Source organism: Anabrus simplex, chromosome 4 (genome assembly GCF_040414725.1).
Source record: "Anabrus simplex isolate iqAnaSimp1 chromosome 4, ASM4041472v1, whole genome shotgun sequence".
Lineage (NCBI taxonomy): Eukaryota > Metazoa > Arthropoda > Insecta > Orthoptera > Tettigoniidae > Anabrus > Anabrus simplex.
Genome location: NC_090268.1, coordinates 205,708,598 through 205,731,051, shown reverse-complemented (window position 1 = coordinate 205,731,051; position 22,454 = coordinate 205,708,598).

Genomic DNA, 22,454 nt, shown 5'->3' with positions numbered 1-22,454 from the left:
AGCTATCCTTGCGTGTTCAACAATGGCAACCGTTTTCTATACGCTGCTTGTCCTCGGGAAACGCGGGCGGTTGGCATACGCTTGGATAACATTTCCGAATTGTTTGACGTACCTTCGGTTCCTTGCCTTGTCAGACAACCAAGTGGGGTACCTCCGTGGGTAGTACGGCGACCTGAAATAATCCTGGACCTACACACTGGCCCGAAGGAGAATACGGACCCTTCGATTTATCGGAGGCTCTTCCTGTCCGTTGTTGGCCGCTATCCAGGTTCAGTCGTTGTCTACACGGACGGTTCAAGGATAGATACGAAAGTGGGCTGTGCGTTCGTTGTTGATATTGATAGGTTTCCGGGAGAGCAAAAGGAAACCTGTAGTGTGTACACAGCAGAGCTCTATGCTATCTGTACAATGAGCGCCAACATTTTGTTGTGTGTACTGACTCCTTGAGTTCCTTCCAGTCTATTGATACCTGTTTCCCTCGGTACCCTCTGGTGCAGCGGATCCATGACCTGCTGGCTGGGTGTTCGGATGCCGGCACCAGAATCACATTTCTGTGGCTCCCAAGCCACATGGGCATAGAGGGGAACGAGTTAGCAGATCAGGCAGCCAAGGAGGCAGTTACACTGCCCCCGTTGCCTTTCAAGGTTCCAGCAAGTGATATTCGCTCTCAGCTGAGACATCTTGTTATGTTTCATTGGGAGAGGGAGTGGCAGGCCATCCCACTTCCCAATAAGCTGAGAGCGATATAAGGAACAACGCAGGTATGGAGGACTTCCCTTCGGGCTTCGCGGAAGGAAGCCGTGGTATTATGTCGCCTTCGGATCGGCCACGGTATCTTGACGCACTCCCATCTACGGAAAGGAGAACCCCCTCCGGTGTGTACCTGCGGCGACCATCTTACCGTGGTACACATCCTTACGGAGTGTGTGGACCTGGTCGATCTGCGCCGTAGTCTTAACCTTCCGAGTAAAATCTCCCTTATATTGCGAGATGACGAGCAGTCAGCAGACCTCGTCATCCGCTTTAAGAGGGATAGTGGTCTGTTTTATCGTGTCTAGTGATGTCCTTTGTCCTCGTGTATTTGTTTCAATTGTGCTTTTATCCCATTGACTTCTTTTTCGTTTGTGTTGCGTATTTTAATGTGTTATTTTAACATCTAATGTAAATTATATATCTGCACTACCAGGCAATGCCTTATTCCTTTTCTCCCTGTATTCTCTCTTACTTTATTAGAAAATAACGCATTGCGAATTAGATCCACTGATGTTTAATCTCATACTCATTTTCTCATCACCATATTTTTTAACTCTGGTCAGTGGATTCATTTTAAAATTTTAAATATCATGTCGTCCATCTCGTTCCATTAGGGGCCGATGACCTTCGCTGTTAGGCCCCTTAAAAAACAACAAGCATCATCATCATCATCATCATCATCATCATCATCATCATCATCAGGCTATCAGTTCATCAGAAAGTAAACTCCTGAACTGTAAAAGACTCATACTTTTATTTTTTGCAAGTTCACTAGTTTTCATATTGAGAATGAAGGAATTTACAATAGCAGAGTTAATCATGTAATAAAAGAGCTTCATCTAGCCTCTTCGTGACTTCCACAATTTGTTGTAATTTGAGTGGTATTGATCAAATTTATCATCTCCACCCATATACTGGTTATAATCAAACACTGACAGGGAACATTCTATGGATTCCTTCTGACCTTTCTTATTCCGCCTGTTTACGGAAGTTTTAGCCTCTGGATTATGCATGTTGCTAGCAATAATAACAGATTTTTTGCCCCTATCCTTTCATTTAGACAGTGAAATATCCCCTGTCATTGCAAAATCACTTTCACCTAATTGCATAGAACTATCAGCTACCAAGTGGAATTTAGGAAAGAACTTTCTAGTGGATAAAATTGTCCCACAGCCAAACGATGCTCCCACGAACCTGCTACGCAGGCGTAGCAGGGGGAGAGGTGATACTCCCACGTGGCGCGTCCCAGGTGGCGGATAGGGGTGTTCTAACCGGCTTGCCGGTGGACTTGAGAGAAATAAAATACCTCTCGCGGACCAAACACACACCCCCTGTGGGTGAGGGAGGCTGACGAATAATACACCCACGGTATCCCCTGCCTGTCGTGAGAGGCGACTAAAAGGGGCGACCAAGGGATGATTGAATTAGAACCATGAAACTACTTTTGATTCGTACCATCACGCGGGGAACACCATGGGTTGCCTGTACTTGCGAGTTGTACCACTATGTTCGGTACGAAATGGGTTTGTGTTTAGTAGTAGTCATGAGCGTGACCTGGGGGTTTCCAGTACCCGTGCGTCGTACCCATGTGAGCACCAACGCGGGTCTGGGCGTAGCCTGTAAGTTGTACCACTATATGAGCGACACCGTGGGTCTGCGTTGCCTTTGATTAGTATCCACTCTGTGAGGAACACCACGGGGCCCGTGGGACCGGCATCCGTGCCTAGTACACCTAGGTGAGGAAACTCATTGGTTTGCGTTGGCTATGAGTGGCGCCATTGTGTGCGAAACACCATAGGTCTGCGTTACCTGTACGAAGTACAATACTTGTGAGTATTACCGTCTTGTGTGGAACACCGTGAGTTTCGCTACTTTTGATTAGTACCCCAACATGCCATTACCATGGTTCTACTTTACTCGCGACATGTACCATTCTGTGGGGCCTTAGACATGGATTTTGCACCCCTTTCGACATCAAGCATCATCGTGCTTTATGAGTGGTCCCTTGGTCAGTAATCAATTATGTATGATCTTTGAGTCTGATCCACTGTATTTTGGTTGTTTGTTTCCTTTCTTTTTTTTTGTTGGGTTCATGTCCATCCATTCATTCTTCATGACGACATTATTATTTTTTTTGGTCAGTGGATGAATTTGACATTTTTGTTCTTTCATTTCGTACCATTAGTGGCCGATGCCCTCGATGTTAGGCCCCTTTAAACAACAAGCATCATCATCATCAAACAATCCTCTGGATAGCAGCTTAGATAGCAATGGAATGCTACAAAAGAATCTGTCAAAAAATAAACTATAGCCCAAAAATTCAAATAATTTCCCAAATTTCATTACAACCCCCTCTCCTAAAGGGTCACCACCACTACCTTCTTCTTTTCCTTAATAAATTTTAAAATTTATTATGAATCCTGTCATAGCACAACATACAACAAAAACCTTTAAAACCAATAAAGAGGGGTTATGAGGCATGTTTTTCCGAAACTGCATTTAGGCCGGAAGGGATTTTCGATTAATATTTTCTACTTTGATAAAGCTATCCAAGACATAATTTGAAATATTTCCCGGCCCTTTAGCCCTGCAACGTTCGGGACAATTGAGGAAATTGCTTAATTTTACGCTTTTCGTAGTATGGGGAAACATTAAACACGAAGTATGAGGCGTCTCAAGGCTAGAGACGAAAAAGAAATGTTTTGTATTTGAATTACAGGTATAAATAACAGTTGATGAGTAGTCAGTCCCTCAGAGTTGAAGAGTGTCTTGTCGCGCATCGAGAGCATCTCAGATGTTTAAGGCTTATGATGTAGCCTACTTAATAATGTGCTGTCCTCTGCTTGCAGGAATACTACGAGATCAAGAGGGAGCTCGACGAGAAAGTGAGTGAGTTAAAGAAACACCACATGGAGACCAAAGACGGCTGCTTTGAGATGAAAGGACTCCTCAAGAACTTAACAGGCGTAGCATCTCAACACGTGCGCGATTTTGATGAGGTAAGAATGACTGGTTTCTTTTGTAGCTTCAAGAATTCATCAAACATGAGCAATACAAGATGTATGAGCTAGAGGTACACAACATACGTTTATTTTTTTTTTTTGGTACCTATGAGGTGTATTAAATCACCAACACAATACATCATATATTCAGATAAAATTACAATGTTACGGCAAGTATAGCACATGTTTCGTCCAATTATTGGACGTCTTCAGCTTATGCCATCAGTACTGAAGTGAACACTGAATATTAAAAGAACAATGGAATAAAATCTATGGGAACTAGTGTATGACTTACTGAAATCTAGAGCGGAACATAAGATTAAAACATGAGTAGACAGTGCATCTATCAACACATTCTGGATAAGCTGATCACTAAAGTATTAAAATGTTTCTTTGTGTTGAAACACAACGTCTTGATGTGGGGAAATCCAAATTATAACAAAGTGGATAAAAAAAATTGAATCCCCTATGGGTGGGGGATGCAGAGGAAGAATACACCCACGGTATCCTCTGCCTCTCGTAAGAGGCCACCAAAGAATGAAAGTATTAGAACCATGAAACTACTTGTGACTAGTACCACCACGCTGGGAACACAATGGGTCGCTTTTACTTGCGCGTAGTACCACTATATTAGGTACCGAATAGGTTTGTGATTAGTAGCGACAGTGTGTGGCTCAGGATGCATTTTACAGTACCTGTGATTCGTACCCCTATATGAGCAGTACCATGGGATGAGCGATGATGCTTAGTACGCACTATGTGAGAAACACCACGGGATAATGCGAGTCCCTGTGGTTAGTCCAGTTATGTGAGGAACGCCATAGGTTAGCGTTGCCTTCATAGGTTTGCGTTGCCCGTAAATAGCGCGCACTGTGCGAAACACCATAGGTCTATGTTATACGTGCGCATTACATTACCTGTGAATAGTACCGTAATGTGTGGAATACCGCGAGTCTACGCTACTTTTGAATAGTACCGCAACATGACAAATAGCATGGTTCTACTTTCCTAGCGATAAGTACCATTATGAGGGGCCGATGACGTGTATTTTGGACCCATTTCGACTACATGCATCATCGATTCAGTATTGTGCTTTAGAAGCAGTCCCTTGGTCAGTAATACTATTGTTTAACACTAGTTTCTGGGAATGTGGGACTGATTGTTTTAACTTCATATCCGTCCGTTCATTCTTCGTCCTCACGTTTTTGCATTCTGGTCAGTGGAGGATTATGGATTTTTTAAATTGTCATAATATTTCGTACCATTAGCGGCCGATGACCTAGATGTTAGGCCCCTTTAAACAACAAGCATCATAATCAAAAACGTTCGAAATTAGGATATACATCTATCTTTGGCATGGATTAATCTTATTTAATGTTGCGGTGAATTTCAACATGGAAGTAAGATAATTTTTCTCAGCATATGATGAATTTTGGTGGAACTTTTACGTACCCCCTGCGGGTGGGGGACGCACATGTAGAATACACCCGCGGTATCCCTTGCCTGTCGTAAGAGGCGACTAAAAGGGGCGACCAAGGGCTGACTGAATTAGAACCATGAAACTAATTTTGAATCGTACCATCACGCGGGGAACACCATAGGTTGCCTGTACTTGCGAGTAGTACCACTATATTAGGTACGAAATAGGTTTGTGATCAGTAGCAGTAAAAGCCTGGCCTGCTGGATTCCAGTACCCGTGCGTCGTACCCATGTGTGCAACACCGCGGGTCTGGGCGTAGCCTGTGAGTTGTACCACTATATGAGCAGCACCGTGGGTCTGCGTTGCCTGTGATTAGTACCCACTATGTGAGGAACACCGCGGGAATACCGGCGCCCGTGTTTAGTACACCTAGGTGGGGAACCTTCTCGGTTTGCGTTGACTCTGAGTTGGGCCATTGTGTGAGACACACCATAGGTCTGCGTTACTTGTACGTATTGCAATACTTGTGAGTAGTACCATCTTTTGTGGAACACCGTGAGTCTTCGCTACTTCTGATTAATACCCCAACGTGACACATACCGTGGTTCTATTTTACTCGCGACATGTACCATTCTGTGGGGCCTTAGACGTGGATTTTGCACCCCCTTTAGACACCAAGCATCATTGTGCTTTATAAGTGGTTCCTTGGTCGGTAATAATGTTATTTTCAATCTGTATTGAGTCCGATCCACTGGTTTTTGTTTGTTTGTTTGTTTTGTGTTTTGTTGATTTCCTGTCCATCCATTCATTCTTCATGCCATATTTTATTTTTATTTTGGTCAGTGGATGCCTTTGCAATTTTTGTTATTTCATTTCGTACCATTAGAGGCCGATGACCTTTGATGATAGGCCCCTTAAAAGAACAAGCATCATCATCATCATCATCATCATCGGAACTTTTACGTTGCATTTGTAAATGTTTAGTGACGTCAATACGGGACCAAAATGAAAATTAAAAAATATGTATTAAACTTTTGTGAAACTTTGTATAGGGTAACGCAAAATGCTTCACGCACATTGGCACTCTTTAATGTAGGCACTGGATCAAACGATAGTCAAGCTCTTGCTATGTGTTTGTAAACATTTAAGGCGTTGTAAGTTCAGCTGCTTCAATGATACATTTGTCGAACTTCCTCCTGTTCACAACGTCCATAATAAACCCCATCCTTAAAGGGTCAAGAGGTCACAATCGGAGAACCAGAGGAAATCGAACCAGGCAATAGGTACCGGGCGAGTTGGCCGTGCGCGTAGAGGCGCGCGGCTGTGAGCTTACATCCGGGAGATAGTAGGTTCGAATCCCACTATCGGCAGCCCTGAAGATGGTTTTCCGTGGTTTGCCATTTTCACACCAGGCAAATGCTGGGGCTGTACCTTAAGGCCACGGCCACTTCCTTCAAACTCCTAGGCCTTTCCTATCCCATCGTCGCCATAAGACCTATCTGTGTCGGTGCGACGTAATGCCCCTGGCGAAAAAAAAGAGGCAATAGGTCATTGTTTTAAGAAGAGGTTCAACTTGGTAACCATCCTCTCTGAATACAATTAAGAGGAAAATAAATTTAAAACTATTTACAAAACGGAGGATTTGAAATATTAAAAAAAAAAGAATAATTTTATTAAGACGGAAAGGACACTAAAACTGGAAATTTGGAATCCCTTCATCCGTCCGCTCTCACACACAAAGCGAATGTCGAGATCAGCAGTATTCCCGTCATCGGTTAGTATGAGTTTGAGTGTCTCCTGCAGACCGAGGTTCCGTTCTTAGGCCAGAGAGATCGGCACACTCTGTAAGGATAAGGGCCACGGTGAATTCGGCACCACAGAAACACAATGGAGGTGGGTTTTCCATCTTCACGAGGTAAGAATGCGTAGATCTTCGAAAACGTATTCCTCATCCTACATATACCCCCTGTGGGTCGAGGACGCAGATCAAGAATACACTCACGGTATCACCTGCCTGTCGTAAGAGGCGACTACTAGAGGCGACCAAGGGATGATTGAATTAGAACCATGAAACTACTCTTGATTCGTACCATCATGCGGTGAAGACCACGGGTTGCCAGAACTTGCGAGTAGTACCACTAAATTGGTACGAAATAGGTTTGTGATTAGTAACAGTAAAGAGGCTGGCCTGGGAGTTTCCAGTACCCGTGCGTCGTACCCATGTGAGCAACACCGCGGGTCTGGGCGTAGCCTGTGAGTTGTACCGCTATATGAGCGGCACCGTGGGTCTCCGTTCCCTGTGATTAGTACCCACTATGTGAGGAACACCACGGGAATACCGGCGTCCGTGTTTAGTACACCTAGGTGGGGAAACTTATCGGTTTGCGTTGGCTCTGAGTGGCGCCATTGTGTGAGAAACACCATAGATCTGCGTTCCCTGTACGAAGTGCAATCCTTGTGAGTAGTACCATCTTCTGTGGAACACCGTGAGTCTTCGCTACTTTTGATTAGTACCCCAACATCACAAATACCATGGTTCTACTTTACTCGCGATATGTACCTTTGTGTGGGGCCTTAGACGTGGATTTTGCACCCCTTTAGACATCAAGCATCATTGTGCTTTATAAGTGGTCCCTTGGTCAGTAATAATATTATTTACGATCTTTTTTTTAAGTCTGATCCACTGATTTTTGTTTGTTTGTTTGTTTGTTTGTTTATTTGTTTGTTTTGTTTTTGTTGAGTTCTTGTCCATCCATTCATTCTTCATAACATTTTTATTTTATTTTGGTCAGTGGATGAATTAGAAAATTTTGTTATTTCATTTCGTACCATTAGGGTCCGATGACCTCGATGTTAGGCCCTTTAAACAACAAACATCATCATCATCATCATCATCATCATCATCATCATCATCATCATCATCAACCTGTCCGACCTCCCTTGGTCAACTCCTGTTCTTTCCCGACCTCAATGGTATTAGAGCATTCGAGGTCTAAGGAGTCTTTCATTTTCACGCCCTTCGTGGCCTTTGCCTTTCTTCGTCCGTTACTGCATTTTTCGAAGTGACGGATCCCTTTTTTTCTTTTTTGTCTCTGTCTACCCCCTGTGAGTGGGGGACGCAGACGAAGAATACAACTACGGTATCCCCTGCCTTTCGTAATGGGCGACCAAGGGATGATATCAGAACCACCCCCTGCGGGTGGGAGTCGCACATGTAGAATACACCCGCGCTATCCCCTGCCTGTCGTATGAGGCGACTACAAGGGGTCCAAGGGGCTCTCAACTTGGGAGTGTGGATTGGCGACCACGGGGCCCCTTAGCTGGGTCTTGGCATTGCTTCGACTTACTTGTGCCAGGATCCTCACTTTCGTCTATCCTGTCCGACCTCCCTTGGTCAACTCTTGTTCTTTTCAGACCCAGACGGTATTAGAGAATTGGAGGCCTAGGGAGTTTTTCATTTTCACGCCCTTCGTGGCCCTTGCCTTTCATCGGCCGTTACTTCATTTTTCGAAGTGACGAATCCCTTCTTTCTTCTTTTTTCTCTCTCTTTACCCCCTGTGTGTGGCTGACGCAGACGAAATATACACCCACGGTATCCCCTGCCAGTCGTGAGAGGCGACTAAAAGCGGCGACCAAGGGATGATTGAATTAGAACCATGAAACTACTTTTGATTCGTACCATCACGTGGGGAACAGCATGGGTTGCCTGTACTTGCGAGTAGTACCACTATATTAGGTACGAAATAGGTTTGTGATTAGTAGCAGCAAGATGGGGTTCTCCTGTGGGTGTCCAGTACCCGTGCGTCGTACCCATGTGAGCAACACCACGGGTCTGGGCGTAGCCTGTGAGTTGCACCACTATATGAACGACACCGTGGGTCTGCGTTGCCTGTGATTAGTACCCACTATGTGAGGAACACCAGGGGATAGTGTGGTTAGTACACCTAGGTGAGGAACCTCATCAATATGCGTTGGCTATGAGTGGCGCCATTGTGTGAGAAACACCATCGGTTTTTGTTACCTATACGAAGTACAATGCTTGTGAGTAGTGCCATCTTTTGTGGAACACCGTGAGTCTTCGCTACTTTTGATTAGTACCCCAACATGACAAATACCATGGTTCTACTTTACTCGCGACATGTTCCATTCTGAGGGGCCTTAGACCTGGATTTTGGAGCCCTTTAGACATCAAGCATCCTCGAATAAGGACTGTGCTTTATAAGTGGTCCCTTGGCCAGTACTACTATTATTTATGACCTCCTTTTGAGTCGGATCCACTGTATTTTTTGTTTGTTTCTTGTTTTTTTTGGGTTCGTGTTCATTCGTTCATTCTTCATGACACTTTTAATTTTTTTGGTCAGTGGATTTTTTGAAGTTTTTGTGGTCATTTCATTTCGCATCATTAGGGGCCGATGACCTCGATGTTAGGTCCCTTTAAACCACAAGAAAAGAAAAGATATCAGAACCATGAAACTACTTGTGCTTAGTACCATTACGTGAGGAACACCATTCATCGACGTTACTTGCAGTTAGTACCACCATGTGAGGAACACCATGGATCTAAGTTACCAATGATTAGTGCCATTATGTGAAGAGCTCCATGGTTTCTGTGGTTAGTAGGGTCTACAATCGTGTGTATTCCATCGAAGCGGGGAGGGGGCATTCGGCTACGCAAACGAATGCCCTTCTGCCGAAACGCTCTGCTGGAATGAATCGGTTCCCCTGGGTTCAGAATAGATCTGCGCTACCTATGAGTAGTACCACTTTACGAGAAAAACCATGGGTGTACGTTGCCTGTGATTAGTACCACTATGTGAGAAAAACCATGGGTTTAGGTGGCGCCCGTGGTAAGTACCACTATGTGCGAAAACCATGGGCGTGCGTTACCTGAGAGTAGTTCCATTATGTGACGAATATCATGGGTTTTTATTACCTGAGGTTGTTTCCAATGGCACGCCTGGAGAGCTCTATCCAGGACACTTTTCTCCGAAACAGCATTTGGTGGCTGTTTTCTTTGACTTAGAAAAGGCCTATGACACCACATGGCGATACGGCAATCCTTTAGTCCTGCATCAGTGGAATTTGCGAGGTAATTTGTCGCTATTTTTTGCGAATTTTTTGTCCCTCCGCCTATTCCGTGTCCGAGTAGGAAGGGCATATTCGCAATACCAAGTTGAGGTAAATGTAGTGCCCTAGGGATCGGTTCTTAGTGTCACTCTGTTCGCGATTGCCATAAATGGTATTGTCACTGTTACTGGTTCAGCAGTAAAACCGTCGCTGTATGTAGACGGTTTTGCTCTGCATTATAGCTCACAAGATATGGCCGTCGCTGAGCGACAATTACAGCAAGTAATTAGGAAAGTGGAACAGTGGACATTAGATCATGGCTTTCGGTTTTCAACTGCAAAGACCTCTGTTGTACACTTCTGCCGGAAGCGCACTCTTCACTCCCACGTTGAGCTTTATTTAGAGAATGTCGCTCTTCCGGTAGTTGACACTTACCGATTTCTTGGTCTCCTTTTCGGTAGCAAATTATCGTGGGAGCCACACGTGCGGCAATTAAAAACGAAATGTGTTAAGGAACTTAATATCTTGAAGTTTCTTACCGGCACTACTTGCGGGGGGTGGGGGGCCGACCGCACGATGCTCCTACAATTGTATAGGGCACACATTTTTTTCAAGGTTAGACTACGGCAGTGCAGCATATGGATCAGCAAGACAAAGCGTCCTAGCCCAACGAAATAGCATTCATCACAGCGGAGTTAGGTTGGCAACGTGAGCTTTTCGTACAAGCACCATTGCTAGCTTACTCGCTGAACAGGGAGTAAAGAATACAGGGAGATGCCTTGGAGCTCGGAGAGTGAAGCCCAATGACAGTGGTCTACATAGGGGGCGTGGTCGTAAATAGGCGCGAGAACGCATGCTCTTTCTTGATAGTCAAATCTGTTACAGCTCATAGAAGTGAATACGGTATACGCAAATTGTAATTGCGGGAATTTTCAGATGCAAACACTGTACGACACGCTAAAATGTAAAAGAGATACTAATATTTAGTTGATGTTGTAGCTCTTACAATGTCGTGTTGTGCATACGGTTGCAAGAATCGGAAATCCAAAAATATTCCTGGAATAACATTTCACTGGTAAGATTCTAAGTATGGCTTTTAATATGTACATTATACTACCTCCATTGTATTTCGGAGTCTCAGAAGCACCGTCCACTTTCGTAAGAATTTTTAGGTTAGACTCGTTGTTTATCGTCAATTTTTCCTGAGGTTTCGTGTTTATGAAGAAAGGAGAGCAGAGTGGATTAAGGCCATTAGAAGGGAAAGTTAGATACCTTCTCCTTACACCAGAATATGTTCAGCACATTTCAAACCGGTATTATTTGATCGGTCTATAAAGAAAGTTTTTTGAAGGTGAATGAAGTACCTACTATTTTGGAAGCGTTCCCTCCTCACCTACAGAATTAGAGCACTCGAGGCCTAGGGATCTTTCATTTTCACGCCCTTCGTGGCCCGTATCTTCCTTTGGCCGATAGCTTCATTTTTCGAAGTATGGGATCCCTTCCATTTTCCCTCCTAATTAGTCTAATAGAGGATGATTGCCCAGTTGTACTTCCTGTACAGTAGAATAAGGCTCACGGTATCCCCTGCCTGTCGTTAAAGTCCCTAGGGAGGTGGTGGTAGAAGTACAAAACCCACGGTATCCCCTGCTTTTCGTAAGAGGTGACTGGAAGGGGCCCCAGGAGCTCTCAGTTTGGGATCATGGGTTGGCAACCAGGCCCTTCGCTGAGTCCTGTCATTCCTTCCACTTACTTTTGCCAGGCTAATTTTAATCTATCATGTCCATCCTCCGATGGTCAACTCTTGTTCTTTTCCGACCCCAAGGCTATAAGAGGATTCGAGGGCTAGGGAGTCTTTCATTTTCTCGGCCTTCATGGCCCTTGTCTTTCTTTGCCGATATCTTCATTTCTCTCTGATTAGTGGTAACAGAGGATGGTTGCCTAGATGTATTCCCTCGTAAAACAATAATCACCAACACGTGTCGTAAAAGGCGATTAAGGGCCTAAAGGTCTCTTAACTTCGGAGTGTGGGTTGGCGTCCAAGGGGCCCTTAGCTGAGCCCTGCGTTGTTTCCACTCGTGTCAGAGAATGGTTTACTTCATGGTTTTACTTCCTATTAAAACATTAATCACCACGACCATTCCAAAATATGTAGTAAGCACTGTTGCTGAGTACAGTTTGGTGATTTATTGCGCATTCCCCTAAAGCATTCAGACTGCGGTATGCCATTACTAATAGCCTATTCCTTATCTTTACTGATATCTGGTAAAGATTTGCATCTACTCTTTTTAATATACTGGGTTTATAGTACCGATATTCAACTAGCGAAAGGGTAGTTTTAAGGCTGCGGGTCATGAGAAACGCTTTATTAGAGCTTAGTAAAAAAAGTATTAATAGGTCTGTTTGCCAAAAAAAATTGTTACAGTTAATCGCCATGTTATTTTGAAACGATTCTACTTAATTGAGCGATTCGAAGTTTCCCTACTCCCGAGAAAATTTATTCCCAACGTAAGAACTGCCATGTTTTGGTAACCATGGGGGGCGTGGCCGTTGGCTTCAAGCGATAGCCACAGAGAGTAGTGCAGCGGGCAGCTCCCTGTATTCTTTACTCGCTGTCGCTGAATCTGCTGTGCCACATTTACACCTGAGGCGCCAGCAAATGCTTCTGTCCTATGCTGCAAATTTGCGACAGATGCCACTTCCCCGAGCTATCCTTGCGGATGCCACAATAGAAACCGTCGGCTGTACGCTGCTTATCCTCAAGCAACCCAGCCGGTTGGAATACGCTTGGATAGCAGTCGCAGATTATTTGATGTACCTTCGGTTCCTCCACGAACCTACTACGCTGGTGTAGCAGGGGGAGAGGTGATACTCCCACGTGGCGCGTCCCAGGTGGCGGATAGGGATGTCCTAACCGGCTTGCCGGCGGACTTGAGGGAAATAAAATACCTCTCGCGGACCAAACACACAATCCCCTGTGGGTGGTGGACGCAGACGAAGAAAACACCCACGGTATCCCCTGCCTGTCGTAAGGGGCTACCAAGGGATGATAAAATTAGAACCATGAGTACTTGTAATTAGTACCATCACGCAGGGAACACCAGGGGTCGCTTTTACTTGCCCCTAGTACCACTATGTTAGGTACCAAAGAGGTTTGTGATTAGTAGCAACAGTGTGTGAATCAGGATGCAGTTTACAGTACCTGCGATTCGTACCGCTATCCCTTTCCACCCTGAAGGATTTTCTTCACGATTTTTAAAAGTAGGTTCCTTAGACTAGACAAGTCTTCTGAAGTTGAGAAAAATAGTTAAACAAAATACTTTGTACACAGTTTTGAAGAAAATGGATCCCCAAGATGTTGGGGGTTAGGCTTTTACTAATACTTTTTCTGCGACATTTAACAAGTTTACATTCATGTACACCTTAATTATAACATTCATTTACTTTCTCTCTCTTTTACATTTTTTTCTAAACACATGCATACACACATATTCTCTCTCTCTCAAGATAATACAAAAATTGACAGGCTTAATGTTTGAAATATCTATGATCTAGGCTTGACATGAAATAACTTGAAACAACATTTATCCTTAGATAAGCACAAATATACATCACATTTCTCACAGCGTAATTTTTTGGGCTTTCAACAACTTTCTAGGCGTCAAATTCTCGATGAATTGATGTCATCTACAACAGGCTAGTGGTCATATCCGTCGTATTGCTTGCCAACCCCAGGTATCGGAGAAAGTGTGTAAATCTTCTTAGGTGTTTCAGGCATACCATTTTCAACTTCTTCTATTCCTCTATTTCTATCATCCTCAGTTCTTTTCCTAGCAGCGGTGACCAACCTCCCTTCAGCTATCGACATTCTACATTTCAGGAGATCATTGATCTCTCTGTTGCTTCTCTTATTAGCCAGAGCATCTTCCCGATATAGCATCCAGCTATTTACCGTTGCTAGATCTAGAAAGTGAAGAATTACTTTCACAGTCCATTTTCTGGTTCTGAACCATGTTCGATAACACTCCACCTGCTGGTTGCAAATATCAGCCTCACCCATACACTGTTTGTATTTACAGACAACAGATGGACAATCAACTTTAACATGTCTTTTTTCAGCCTTGGACCATCTTCTCACATGCAGCTCTGGATGCTTCCCAGCACACGTGGAAGCCATTACCGCTTTTTGATTCATAGCTTCTGACATATTCATTGCTTTCACCCCTATTCATCTTTTTTCTGTGACAGTTCTATATCTTGAATCCTGTTTTTCATGAACGTGCCTGTTCCCTCAATCCCCTTTTCTGAAAGTACCCGTAGCAATGGAATAGTTGTAAAGTACCTGTCAAAATATACAAAACTTCCTTGAGGTAGAGAAGAAACAAGCCTCATAATAACTGCTGGACCAAGACCAAGTTCCCTATTAACTAGAGGAGTTGACTGACCCTGAATCTAGCACAGACGTTTGGAAGTAGTCAAAACAAAGTTCTTTAGACCAACTGGGCGTGGCTTATTTTTCACATATTGCTTAAGTTTACACCTCCCTAAGAAAGGAATCATTTGTTCATCAATTGAATACCCCCTGTGGGTGGGGGCCGCAGATGAATAATACACCCACGGTATCCCCTGCCTGTCGTTAGAGACGACCATTATATGAGGAACACCACGGGAATATCGGCGCCCGTGATTAGTACACCTAGGTGAGGAACACCATCGGCTTGCGTTGCCTATGTGTGGCGCCATTATGTGAGAAACACCGTAGGTCTGCGTTTACCTGTACGACATCCAATACTTGTGAGTAGTACCATCATGTGTGGAACGCCGTGAGTCTACGCTACTTTTGATTAATACCCCAACAAGGCAAATACCATGGTTCTACTTTACTAGCTATAAGTACCACTATGCGGGGCCGAGGACCTGTATTTCGGACTCCTTTAGACAACAAGCATCCTCGATTCAGGATTGTGCTTTAGAAGTGGTCTCTTGGTCAGTAATACTATTTTTATGGTAGTTTTTGGGTAGGATCCACTGATTGTTTTAAATTCATATCCATTCATTCTTCATGCCATTTTTTATTTTTGGTCAGTGGATGATTTAAAACTTTTAAGTAGTCATTTCATTTCGTACCATCAGGCGCCTATGACCTATATGTTAGGCCCCTTAAAACAACAAGCATAAGCATCATCATCATCATCATCATCATCATCATCAATTGAATAACTACCAGTTCTCCGAGGAAGTTGTAAGCACACATCATACACTTTTTGAATCACAGGTTGCACTTTCCAAAGTGCGTTCGAGTCAGCATCATTGGGTTTATTTACAGTATCGACTACAAGTAGATGTTTACGCAGTAAGAAAAATCTGTCTCGCGACATGCATTCTGAAATGAGATTCAGCTGAATACCATTCTGCCACTACATGGACAACCTGGGATACCGAATGCAACCCATTAGTAAATTAATACCAAAAGATTTCTTTAATTCCTGTGGGTTTCTATCGATGGACTTCCCAGTTTTTACCACGGAATACATGTTAGTCTTCTCTGCAGCTAAACTGAAGAAGTCGTCATCAAAATAGTCTTCATGGTACTGCAAAGGCGTTCTTTCACTAGGCGGATTCTGAAAATGAAGGGAGAAAATTCAACATATAATAAAAGTGATTGTAACTGTATTTGCCTTCACCTGAGGGCATTTTTATAAAATAGTCCGTCGAAAATGCATATATTCTTACCTGAATATTGGTGTCATCAATACGCACCCTTCCTGGAAAAAAATTTTCTTCCAAAACAGCCGCCTTAGTGTAGTATCAGTCCTTCGCCCTGGAGAGGGTGTCTCTATTGCAGTACCATTTGTTTCTTCTTCTTGTTCATCTGCTTCACTTTCTAAGGGTTCCACTTCTACAGGATGTTCGTAAGTACTTATCACTGGATCATCATCGTCATCATCACTAGATTGTTCATCAATGTCTGAATTACTTAGAAATTCGAAGATCAAATCATCATTGAGAAAATCTGGAAATAATACGAGAAATGAAGGAAATGTAAAAACAACACATGGTATGTAGTTTTACAGGAGGAAAGAGAATGTGTAAACGTAAATTAAAATTTGAGTTAAAACCTAACCCCCAAAAACTTGGTGGTGCACATTAATGTGGACATGATGAACAAGATAGCAAATATACTCGTATTACACTATTGAAATATTATTCCATATGCTTTTCTGATTGAAACTAATATAGAAACTTTGCAGGAACAGTATTTTAAAAGAATAAAATATACATATTTACCTTCGGTGTGCCCAACACGAGGTGGCAACTCCATGTTTACACGCTTCAGACTCCATCTGCTGGCGCAGCAGAGAAATCAAAACAGTTGAAAGAGGATGGCCGTACCCCCAAGAATGCTGCAGTCCGGTTTGACGCAGTAAAATGATACTGTTTGGATACTATGAATTTTTAAAGCCAACCCCCTATATTTTTGGAGTGGGTGGTTTAAGGGCTATATGAGCAACACCATGGGATGAGCGACACCATGGTGTCGGTGAGGAACACCACGGGATAGTGCGGGTCCCTGTGGTTATTCCACTTATGTGAGGAACGCCATGGGTTTGCGTTGCCTGTAAATAGCGCCGCAGTGTGCGAAACGCCGTAAGTCTGTATTCCATGTGCGAATTTCATTACCTGTGAGTAGTACCATAATGCGTGCAATACCGCGAGTCTACAGTACTTTTGATTAGTAACGCAACATGACAAATAGCATGGTTCTATTTTCCTAGCGATAAGTACCATTATGAGGGGCCGCTGACCTAGATTTTGGACCCGTTTCGACTACAAGCATCATCGATTCAGTATTGTGCTTTAGAAGCAGTCCCTTGGCCAGTATTATTATTATAGTGTATGGCAAGGAAATTATATACATAATATACAATATATAGACAATAACAAAAAAACATTGATTCACTTCAGGCATTATTGTTATCTCTTATATCTGAATGTCCAGCTTATCAATCCACTGTAGTGCTTCCACTGTTGGAGACAGGAAGTCTTCCAAACTATACCTGGATAATCCACGAACCTGCTACGGTGGCGTAGCAGGGGGAGAGGTGATACTCCCACGTGGCGCGTCCCAGGTGGCGGATAGGGGGGTCCTAACCGGCTTGCCGGCGGACTTGAGGGAAATAAAATACCTCTCGCGGACCAAACACACTACCCCCTGCGGGTGGGGGACGCACATGTAGAATACACCCGCGGTATCCCCTGCCTGTCGTAAGAGGCGACTAAAAGGGGCGACCAAGGACAGACTGAATTAGAACCATGAAACTAATTTTGAATCGTACCATCACGCGGGGAACACCATAGGTTGCCTGTACTTGCGAGTAGTACCACTAAATTCCGTACGAAATAGGTTTGTGATTAGTAGCAGTAAAAGCCTGGCCTGGTGGATTCCAGTACCCGTGCGTCGTACCCATGTGAGCAACACCGCGGGTCTGGGCGTAGCCTGTGAGTTGTACCACTATATGAGCAGCACCGTGGGTCTGCGTTGCCTGTGATTAGTACCCACTATGTGAGGAACACCACGGGAATACCGGCGCCCGTGTTTAGTACACCTAGGTGGGGAACCTTCTCGGTTTGTGTTGACTCTGAGTTGGGCCATTGTGTGAGACACCATAGGTCTGCGTTAGTTGTACGTATTGCAATACTTGTGAGTAGTACCATCTTTTGTGGAACACCGTGAGTCTTCGCTACTTCTGATTAATACCCCAACATGACACATACCATGGTTCTATTTTACTCGCGACATGTACCATTTTTTGTGGCCTTAGACGTGGATTTTGCACCTCCTTTAGACACCAAGCATCATTGTGCTTTGTAAGTGGTTCCTTGGTCGGTAATAATGTTATTTTCGATCTGTATTGAGTCCGCTCCACTGGTTTTTGTTTGTTTGTTTTGTGTTTTGTTGGGTTCCTGTCCATCCATTCATTCATTCTTCATGACATTTTATTTTTATTTTGGTCAGTGGATGCCTTTGAAGTTTTTGTTCTTTCATTTCGTACCATTAGGGGCCGATGACCTTCGCTGTTAGGCCCCTTCAAACAACAAGCATCATCATCATCATCATCATACCTGGATAAGCCCGTAGTTGACACTCGCTTACAATGTGGGGAATAGTCTGGCAAGGGGCTCCACAGTCACATTCTAGAGATGGTACAAAGTTCCACTTGTAGAGAGAATCCCTGCACCTTCCATGACCTGTCCTGATCCTGTTCAGTCTGGACCAAGTTGCACGTGGTAGTTGGGATCCATTTACAATATTTTCCCCTCTGAAGATGTTATGCAGGGGCACGTCGGGAGAGTTATTCCAGCGGCTTTTCCACTCCTCCAAAGCATTGAAGTTGGTGGACGTCTTCAGAGCAGCATCACAAAGGGGTGGATGTCGTGATTTCAGTCTTTTGAGACTAAGAGCTGGTATGTCATTTAGAACAGGTAGCAGAGGATTCTTGCAGATCTTGTTGTACTCCCGAACAAGAGCTCTGGATCTTCGTAAGTCAGGTGGCATTATTCCTGACAACAGTGGGAGCCAGTGAACTGGAGTTGATCTGATGGTGCCAGATATAAGACGCATGCTGGTATTCAATTGTGGGTCAATATACTTTGTATACGGACTATTAATCCACACTGGAGCACAGTAGTCAGCAGCAGAGAAAACCAGTGCTAAGGCTGAAGAGCGTAGGATGTGTGCAGTAGATCCCCAAGTAGTACCAGTTAGCTTCTGAATAATATTGTTTCGGGTTTTCAGTTTCTTCGACAAGTTCAAAAGATGTTGTCTGAATGATAACGTCCGGTCCAAGGTAACACCGAGATATTTTGGATACCTATTGTGATTAAGTACTCGATTGGAGAAGGTAATATTTAGTTTTAAGTTAGCAAGCCGGTTGCTCAAATGGAAGCAAGAAACCTCCGTTTTGGCTGTACTGGGTCTGAGTCTCCATTTCCTGAAATATTCTGCCAATGTGGATAAGTCCTGAGTCAAAATGTCTTCAGTTTTCTCAAAGATCTTGTGTTGTGTGGCCAGGGTCAAGTCATCAGCATAGCAGAACTTTCTGGATATTGTTTCTGGAAGATCAGAGATGTACAGATTAAACAGTAGTAGCGATAAAACTGATCCTTGGGGCAAACCATTATGCAGTTTTCTCACTGAGCTTTTCTTTTCACCTAAACAGACCTGGAATTTCCTGTCGCTGATCATGTTGTTGATAAGCTGTGCAATCGTTCTGCAGGATATACCCTTGATCAGTAATACTATTGTTTAAGGCGAGTTTCTGCGAATGTGGTGCATTGCGGGTCGGATCCACTGATTGTTTTAACTTCATATCCATCCATTCATTCTTCGTCCTCACGTTTTCGAATTCTGCTCAGTGGAGGATTATGGATTTTTAAATTTTCATAGCATTTTGTACCATTAGGGGCCGATGACCTAGATGCTAGGTCCCTTTAAACAACAACAATCATCATCATCATCATCATCATCATCATCATCGTCACCTTCGGTTCCTTGTCTTGTCAGCCGACCAAGTAGGGTAGAGGAAGACCGGGCAAAGTGAATAAACTATTTTTATATCAGTTTATTTCTGTAACTACGAACGACAATGACATGAACTTTATTGTAATTGTTGCTTGTTATCTTTTCATTTAATTGATATAAAAATCAGAATCAATTGTTTAACTATTCATAGTTAAAATTCGGCATTAATTAATTTTATCAAATTATTCACTTTGTCCACTTGGCTGGGCAAAGTGAATATTCACATGCGGGCAAAGTGGATAACGAGATGTATTGTTTAAGAGGGAATGTTATTACTAAGAAAATACATATTTGATATTTGCATGCAAATGGAATTCAGAAATTTGTTTTCATTAGTTTTTATAGCGTTCTCAGTTTACCTGTAATAGCTAATTTTAAAAAAGGGAGAAAATAAGCACGCATTCAATACACTGAAAATTGATCATTCTTATTGCGTTCCTTTAAGTGAAATCTAAACTTTATATCACAATGTCCGTTTCGAGTAGAGTACTTGCTGTTTTATTGTTTTTTCCACGAACCTGCTACGCAGGCGTAGCAGGGGGAGAGGTGATACTCCCACGTGGCGCGTCCCAGGTGGCGGATAGGGGGGTCCTAACCGGCTTGCCGGCGGACTTGAGGGAAATAAAATACCTCTCGCGGACCAAACACACTACCTCTTGCGGGTGGGGGACGCACATGTAGAATACAACCGCGGTACCCTCTGCCTGTCGTATGAGTCCACTAAAAGGGGCGACCTAGGCGCGGACATGGATTGCGGTTTGGTATAACGTGTTGGACCTCCTGTGGATGGGAGGGGTCGAGTACATTCACAGGTAATCCCTGCCTGTCGTAGAAGGCGACTTAAAGGGTCATGTGGCCATGGTCCCCACTTTATTTTATTATTATTTTTCCGAGGGTCAGATGTAGACCATTCCAAATTTTGATGTGCGTGCTGCCCGGAGATGGGCCTCTTACGCGTGCGATTACGCCCAAGAGCCCGCAACTGTCCACCCAGGACCATTGCGTGGTGGGAGCGCCATGTACTTCGGCAGTGGTATCCGCCTGACAACACAGGTCCCCGCACAGCCGAATGCCAGAAGGACATATTATTATTAATTATTTTTATTTTGTTCTCTATATTTAGTGCTCTGTACACGCTATGGGGTACATGCTATTGCGGGTGACTGGAGGAAGGGAGTCTTAGTGCTCATTGCCTCAGTCATCCCGTATTAGGCATCGTTCAACATCGGACCCCGGGCAGTACCTGCTATGACCAGGTGGGTATTGCCTTGGCTGCTTGGTTCGGCTACAGAGACCCCTGATCGGAGTGGGTGGCATTCGGGGAGGAAGCTATCGGGCATGGCTTCCAAACGAAGTCGGCTCTCTCACGGTGGTCCCCCATCTAAGCCTTTAACTTTTGCTTCACTGAGAGGTTCAAGTTCCTGGGAACATGCGCAGCGTGAAGAAATGGGATCCAGCTTCCCAAGGTTTCTGGTCGCTACCAGAACCGATGGGCACGATTTTAAGCTGGTGAAGTCGATCCTTTTTAGCAGGCACATCGAAGGCGTCTATGGCGAACTGGAGGAACTTAAGAAAATGCGCAAAGGTAGTTTGCTTTTTAAAGACTCGTACAGCACTGCAAGCTGATCAGTTGCTAAAGTGCGAGCACTTTGGCGAAATCCCCGTCAAAGTGGAGGAGCATAAGTCCTTGAACCTGGTTCGCGGAGTCATCTTTCACCGCGACCTTATTTTGAACACTGACGACGAGTTGATGGCAGACATGAAGAACCGTGGCGTGACACACGTCCGGCGCATTACGCGCAAGGTCAACGGCGAAGACGTTGCCACTGGTGCCTCCATTGTCTCTTTCAAGTTGTCAGTGTTACCAGAGAAAGTCAAGGTAACAACTTATCGTTGCGATGTGAGGCCGTACATCCCGCCTCCTATGCGATGCTATCAATGCCAGCGATTCGGACATATGGTATCTCGCTGTTCGAATCAGGCTGTATGTGGTACATGTGGACGAGTAGGTCACGGCGCGGAGGAGTGCACAACTCCATACAAGTGCACTAACTGCTCCGGTTTTCATTCTCCTCGGGATCGGAATTGTCCGACATACCTGAGTGAGAAGAAGATCCAGGAGATCAAGACCCTGGATGGTCTTTCCTACCAGGAAGCGCGCCGTAAGTTTAATTCTACGAATACACCTGCCCGTACACTCGACTATAGCTTGATAGCTCAGAGTCTTCCAGGTTCGTCATCATCATCATCGACACCTGTCCAGACCGCTGCGCCCGAGGCGACTGTTGCTGCTCCCAGCAACGTCGCAAATAGTCAAAGCTCGAAGGGGGGGACAACCCCACCTTCGACCAACCAGAAGTCTGTGCAGGCTGGCAGTTGCCAGCCGGCACAGCAAGGGGGGTAGACTAAGTCTCCCCCCCTAGGAGGTCGACGAAAGTCGTGCCCCAGCCGGCGGAGGCGGCATCGTCGACCAGGGCTGGGAAACCATCTCCCAGCCCGTCTAAACCTGAAAAAAAGAAGGGGGAGAAGAGCACCCGTTCTGAGCGCTCTCGGACTTCCCCTGCGAAGGAGAAGTCATGCCCGCCATCTGGGGGGTATGAGTCTGCGCCAGGAGGCACTCCTGCTCCTAAAC